Genomic DNA, 6,896 nt, shown 5'->3' on the forward strand with positions numbered 1-6,896 from the left:
ATGTATTGTGAAAGGGAGATTACTTGGGCAGTTGTGCCATGGGAGAGTGGTGATGAAATCTCCTAGTTTCTTCTTTATCTTGAAAGAAACAGTGAGTGGTTCCACTTTCTATTCCCTGTGAAAAAAGGGCAGATTCACACCATAGATTTAAAGCATGTCCAACACACAGGGGTTTGTTTGTTTACTTACAACACACATTTAAAGCAGAAGACTTCCCCACCAAGCATTCTGGGATTTCCCCCCTCACAGAGCTACAAGCATCCTTAACAAACTACAGTTCCCATGATTCTCTGGAGGAAGCAATGTGCTTTAAATGTGTGGTGTGGATCTGCTCCAAATTTAAATGCTCTCCCCCCCCCCCGCCTGCACCGCCCCCCCCCCCCACATTCCAGTTAGTGGTGCAGCTAGGCCTGTAGGATACTGGAGCTTAGCCCCTATGGCCACCCTAGAATGGCAGCTGACGCAAGGTTGCTACAGCATCCTTTGTTAACTATCTTATGTGGCAGGACGTGGCTGGCGCTGTGATCTAAACCACTGAGTCTCTTGGGCTTGCTGATCAGGAGGTCGGCGGTTCGAATCCCTGCAGTGGCATGAGCTCCCGTTGCTCTGTCCCAGCTCCTGCCAACCTAGCAGTTTGAAAGTACGCCAGTGCAAGTAGATAAATAGGTACCGCTGTGGCGGAAAGGTAAACAGCGTTTCTGTGCACTCTGGTTTCCGTCACGGTGTCCTGTTGCACCAGAAGTGGTTTAGTCATGCTGGTCACATGACCCAGAAAGCTGTCTGTGGACAAACGCCGGCTCCCTCAGCCTGAAACAAAATGAGCATCACAACCCCATAGAGCAGTACCTCGGGTTAAGAACTTAATTCGTTCTGGAGGTCCGTTCTTAACCTGAAATGGTTCTTAACCTGAGGTACCACTTTAGCTAATGGGGCCTTCCGCTGCCGCCGTGCCACGATTTCTGTTCTCATCCTGAAGTAAAGTTCTTAACCCAAGGTACTATTTCTGGGTTAGCAGAGTCTGTAACCTGAAGTGTCTGTAACCCAAGGTACCACTTTATTCTTAAAAGCCCTTTAATTTAGACAGATATACAGTACTATAAACAGTAAAAAGCATTAAAGAGTCCTTCCAATCTTTCTAATCTCTTTTTCATTCTTCAAGTAAAATAAGGCAAGCCATATTTTGAATCCATGGCAAAAACTCACAAATTCAGTCTTGGCAAACCTTTCCCGCTCACTCCATTTGCTTGCTAATGGGGCCTTCCACTGCCGCCGTGCCACGATTTCTGTTCTCATCCTGAAGCAAAGTTCTTAACCTGAGGTACTATTTCTGGGTTACCGGAGTCTGTAACCTGAAGCATCTGTAACCTGAAGTGTCTGTAACCCGAGGTGCCACTATAGTCGCCTTTGACTGGTAAAGGGGTCCTTTACTCTTACCTATGTAAATTGCCTTGTGGTTGTTCAGGAGGGAATTGATGATGACGACGATGATGATGGTATTATATGACTGTCTAAAGGAAGAGGCTCTCCATAAATTTTGGATCCATGGTCTGAAATTACCCTGGGTAATTATTAGGACAAAATTTTCCAAAGCTTGTATGGCGGGTACATGGGGCGAGGGGACAGGAACTTGTCTGACAGCTTCAATAGATGATTTAATTAGCAAAAGGGTTAACTCTTCCCCAGTGCCACTGCCCCAGTCAGTGGGGAGATTTATCCCAGGGATGCCTGCGCCTTCAGTGCTAATGAGTGATGATGACAGAACCACTTGTCCAAAGAACCCTGGAAATCACAATTTGTTGGGGGTGCCTAACAACTCTCAGCACTTAACACAGAGATGCCAGGATACTTTGCCAGGTGTGTTGGGGGAGGGGGGGAGCTAGGACTATTTAAAATGGTATAAGAGTACCGTATTTTTCGCCCTATAGGACGCACTTTTTCCCCTCAAAAAATGAAGGGGAAATGCGTGTGCGTCCTATGGGGCGAATGCAGGCTTTCGCTGAAGCCTGGAGAGCGAGAGGGGTCGGTGCGCATTGACCCCTCTCGCTCTCCAGGCTTCAGGAGAGCCACAGCGCCAGTCCCACAAGGTCGGGGGACAGCGGGGAGGCGGAACGCCGCCATCCCGCTGTCTCCCGATGTGGTTTGGAGGCTGACGGCGGGGAGAAACGTGCTTCTCCCGGCCGCCAGCCCCGCAAGCTCCGGGGACAGCTGGGAGGCGCAGCGTGTCCTCCCGCTGTCCCCGGACCTGATCTGCAGGCGGGCGGCGGGGAGAAGAGCGCTTATCCCCGCTGCCGGCCCCACGAGCGCCTGGGGGGGAAATAATTTTTTTTTCTTTATTTCCCCCCAAAAAAACTTGGTGCGTCCTATGGGCCGGTGCGTCCTATGGGGCGAAAAATACGGTACTTTAAATGGGTGGTATGGATATGAGGAAATAATTCAAGTTGATGTTACTGGCTGTTTGACCGCAAACCAGACTCCCTCAACCAGTAGTGGACTCTCCTTCATTAGGGGTTTTTGGGAGATGGCTGGATGACTATCAGGGATGGATCAGCAGCAGACCCAAGGGTCATCTAGTCCAACCCCCTGCAATGCCGGAATCTCAGCTAAAGCATCCATGACAGATGGCCATCCAACCGCCGCTTAAAAACCTCCAAGGAAGCAGAGTCCACCACCTCCCAAGGGAGACCGTTCCACTGTCCAACAGCTCTTACTGTCAGAAAGTTTTTTCCCCTGATGTTTAGTAGGAATCTCCTTTCTTGTAACATAAAGCCATGGGTTCAAGTCCTACCCTCCAGTGCAGGAGAAAACATTCCTGCTTGTCAATATCCTTCTTAAATTGTGATGCCCAGAACTGAATATAGGAAGATCTCCGGGGTTCCTTCCAGCTCTATGATTCTATGCCTTGGGGTAGGTTAGCTTTCCGTCTCCCCAAAATACACATTTCCCCTTTCCTCTAAAAATTGGTCTCTCTGTCCCCCCTTCTTCATTTGTGATTGGGGCAGACCTATTTTCCTTTTTTAAAAAAACATTCCTCCCAGTTACATGCTATGGAGATGGGAGGAAGTGATGGGTCCCTGAGGTAACAGGATAGACTGCATCCCCTCAGGCGTGCAGGTAGAGAGGGAGTGAGTCTTTTCAAATGTTTATTTCCATTCAAACAAGACCCTGTAAGTAGAAAACAAGCCCATCCAAGTTCTCTCTATTCATTTTCCTCCTTCTCCTGCTGTAAAGAATCTTCTATTGCCCAGGATTTTTGACTGATTAGCCTAGCATTAATTTGGTTTATGTGTAGCATTTTAGCAATAATTTAACTGAGGAAAGAGTGTAAAGTTGTTTAGAGTTACTGTATTGCTGGTTTTTATTCTTAACTGTTGCCTTTGGCATTTTAGCTGTTTTGACAGCTGTCTTTTCTTCATAACTACATTTTTTAATTGTTGTAATTTAATTTTGCTAGTAGAAATGGTAAAAAAGGCAAGGTATTGATCACTATTTTAAATAAATGCATAATTTTAAAGAATTCATTTATTTTATTTTAAAAAGGGTTATCTGCCCACTTTGGCTATATCCACTTACCAAAAGCATTCAGTGGTATTTACTTCCCCAAACACACATTCTGCTGCTCATGCCACGTCCGCCATCCGCCCCCCAGCAGGAGCAGGAAGATCTACTGGTAGAAATGGCAATCTACTGCCTTTTATTTATTTATTTAAATTTGAACACCACTTTTCCATATAAATAAACTGCTGCATTAATCGAAACAAAATGTTACCGGAGTTTGGCTGGGCTATCTCTGTCCCAGAGGAAGCAGCCTGAACTGTCATGCAACGAAACCACTTTGGTGTCCAAAGATAAAGCTGGATTTAATAGCAAGCTCCCCCTGCCCTATACGGGACGCGGGTGGCGCTGTGGTCTAAACCACAGAGCCTAGGGCTTGCCGATCAGAAGGTCGCGGTTCGAATCCTTGCAACGGGGTGAGCTCCCGTTGTTCGGTCCCAGCTCCTGCCAACCTAGCAGTTCGAAGGCACGTCCAAAAGTGCAAGTAGATAAATAGATACCGCTCCGGCAGGAAGGTAAAGTGTTTCTGTGCGCTGCTCTGGTTTTGCCAGAAGCGACTTAGTCATGCTGGCCACATGACCCGGAAAAACTCTGTGGACAAACGTCGGCTCCCTTGGCCTGTAAAGCAAGTTGAGCACTGCAACCCCAGAGTTGTTTGTGACTGTATTTAGCTGTCAGGGGTCCCTTTACCCTTTACCTTTACCCCCTGCCCTAACTGCATATTTAAGACTGCAACCTTATCTAGAATAAGACCATAGACACCTTCCGACGAAAGTGCTTCACCCAGCAATATTGCGACGGCAGGCGCTTATAGGGCAAAATATGGGACAGGAGGAGGGGAATTGGGGCCCTAAAATTTACTTTGCTTGGTGCAGAAATGACTTTAAAACAATCCATTACAATGGCCCACAGTTTACAGTGCTTTATTCAATAAAAAACAACCCCAAAAATGTGTGCTTCAAGAGTGTATTTAATATTGCCACTTTGGAAACAAAACTTGTTTACCTTTTGTCTCATGTAAACCCAAGCCTGAGGGACCCATCTTTTTAAAGGAATAGGGAACTTCAGCTCCAGGGGCCAAATGTGGCCTTCTGGTCCCATCTAGTCCTCAGACTCTCTTGACAGATCAGAAGTTTTCTGAGCTGGACCCTTCACACCAGCCTTGCTTCGCACCCACACCTGGCCAAAAAAGGTTCGCCACCCATTTTAGAGCGTGACTCTGGGGCCATCTCCTTTTACAGAGATTGCCCAGAATGCTGTACTTATTGCCTCCTCAGGCCTTTGCTTCTTATTTGTGTTCATTATTTTCATCAACCTCAGACACTGTGAGGAAACACAAGCTATAGTACATTTTCTCCCATAATGAAATCATTTCCATGTGCTACTGAGGCAACACACAGCCCAAACATCTTGGGAACAGCCTCCTGTTATCCTGTCATGCCACTCCAGCTGCACCCATGCCACTCCAGCTGCACCACGAGGCAAGGTGAAATCTGGGCAAAACAGAGCGTTCCCCTCTTGTTTTTCTTCCTGCTAACTTTTTGCTGCTACCAGGAGAAATGTCTTTACAGTGGTGCCCCGCAAGATGAACGCCTCGCAAGACGAAAAACCCGCTAGACGAAAGGGTTTTCCGTTTTGGAGGCGCTTCGCAAAACGAATTTCTCTATGGGCTTGCTTCGCAAGACGAAATGTCTTGCAAGTTTTTCGGACTTTTCCCCCCTCCCCCCCTTTTTCTAAGCCGCTTATCAGCTGATCCGCTAAGCTGATAAGCCGCTAAAAGCCGCTAATCCGCTAATAGCGCTAATCCGCTAAGCCGTCAATGGGATGAAAAACCGCTAGACGAAGAGAATCGCGGAACGGATTCTTTTCGTCTTGCGAGGCACCACTGTATTTTGCCAGGCTGCCTTTCACTAAACATCCTAAAATAAACAATAGTTAAATATACTTATTCTGTCTCTTCAAGAACATTTTGTGGTAGAGTATGAGGTTTGGCTTCCGGGTGGATATAAATTAAGAGACCACACAGTTTTATGAATTAAGTTCAAAGATTTACTGTAAGTTTAGAAAAGGCTGTTCTTAGGGGGAAAGGTTTAACATAAGAATGGTTACATACAGTCAAGGCTGGACAAGCAGCGTCATGTGATAGGACTCCATCATCACATGGGAATATCTCATCCTAGATTCAGGATTTTTCTGTCAAATCCTTTCGTGTTGGGGAGGTGATATATTTCCGTTACAAAGTGACAGACCGCCACAGCATCCTAAGCTACCTTGCACCTGCCAACTGACATTCAGTGCTTTTCCAACTGCACTGGCTCCGGGTGGAGTACAGGGTCAGATTTAAGGTGCTGGTTTTGACCTTTAAAGCCTTTCACGGCCTAGGACCCTCGTACCTACGGGACCGCCTCTCCTGGCATGCCCCACGGAGACCCTCAACGTCCATAAATAGCAACACGCTAGTGGTCCCGGGCCCTAAGGAAGTTAGATTAGCTTCAACCAGAGCCCAGGGCCTTTTCAACTTTGGCTCCGGCCTGGTGGAACGCTCTGCCTCATGAGACCAGGGCCCTGCAGGATCTGATTTCTTGCCGCAGGGCCTGTAAGACAGAGCTGTTTCACCTGGCCTTTGGCTTGGAGCCCATCTGATTCCCTCCCCCTCTTTCTTCTTCCTTTTTCCTTCTGTGATGAGTCTGCATTTTTAATATTTTAATGTTGTATTTTAATCTTGTTTTTAAGTTGTACTCATTCAACTTGTTTTCATTATTGCTTTTTAGCCGCCCTGAGCCCGGCCTTGGCTGGGGAGGGCGGGGTATAAATTATTATTATTATCATTATTATCATTATTATTATTATTATTATTATTATTATTAAGAGTGCAAGTGTAGCTGTAAGAAAGCTTTCCAATCCGGTCTAGTCTGAAGCCAAAGGGGGTCCCTTGTGTACTTCGAGGTTATAATATAGTAATTTATTAATTATGCCCCACTGATCTGGCTGGGTTTCCAACAAAATAAAAAAGTGATTAAATATAAAACATTGAAAACTTCCCTAAACAGGGATGCCTTCAGGTGTTTTCTAAAAATCAGATAGTCATTTATCTGTTTGACATCTGATGGGAGGGCGTTCCAAAGGGCGGGCACCACCACTGAGAAGGCCCTCTGCCAGCTTCCCTGTAACCTCATATCTTGCAGGAAGTGAACCGCCAGAAGGTCCTCGGAGCTGGACCTCAGTGTCTGGGCTGAAAGATGAGGGTGGAGACATTCTGAAGCAGCTGGCTGTAGAAGTATAAGCCTCCCCTGGCCTATAGATTTTCATTCTGCAACCCCTGTCACAGGGCCCAGTTACAACCT

The 6,896-nt window shown here is 46.7% G+C and overlaps 1 long non-coding RNA gene across 1 annotated transcript; it reads right to left on the bottom strand.

Moving 5' to 3' along the window:
* Positions 1-27: 27 nt before the first annotated feature.
* On the bottom strand, positions 28-6,228 carry LOC307209232. Its single transcript, XR_013835451.1, has 3 exons — positions 5,662-6,228; positions 4,558-4,839; positions 28-115 (listed from the first exon to the last, which is right to left on the bottom strand). It is a non-coding gene; the product is annotated as an uncharacterized lncRNA (long non-coding RNA).
* Between the last annotated feature and the right edge of the window lie 668 nt (positions 6,229-6,896).

This window comes from Podarcis cretensis (genome assembly GCF_951804945.1).
Source record: "Podarcis cretensis genome assembly, chromosome: 2".
Taxonomy (NCBI): Eukaryota; Metazoa; Chordata; class Lepidosauria; order Squamata; family Lacertidae; genus Podarcis; species Podarcis cretensis.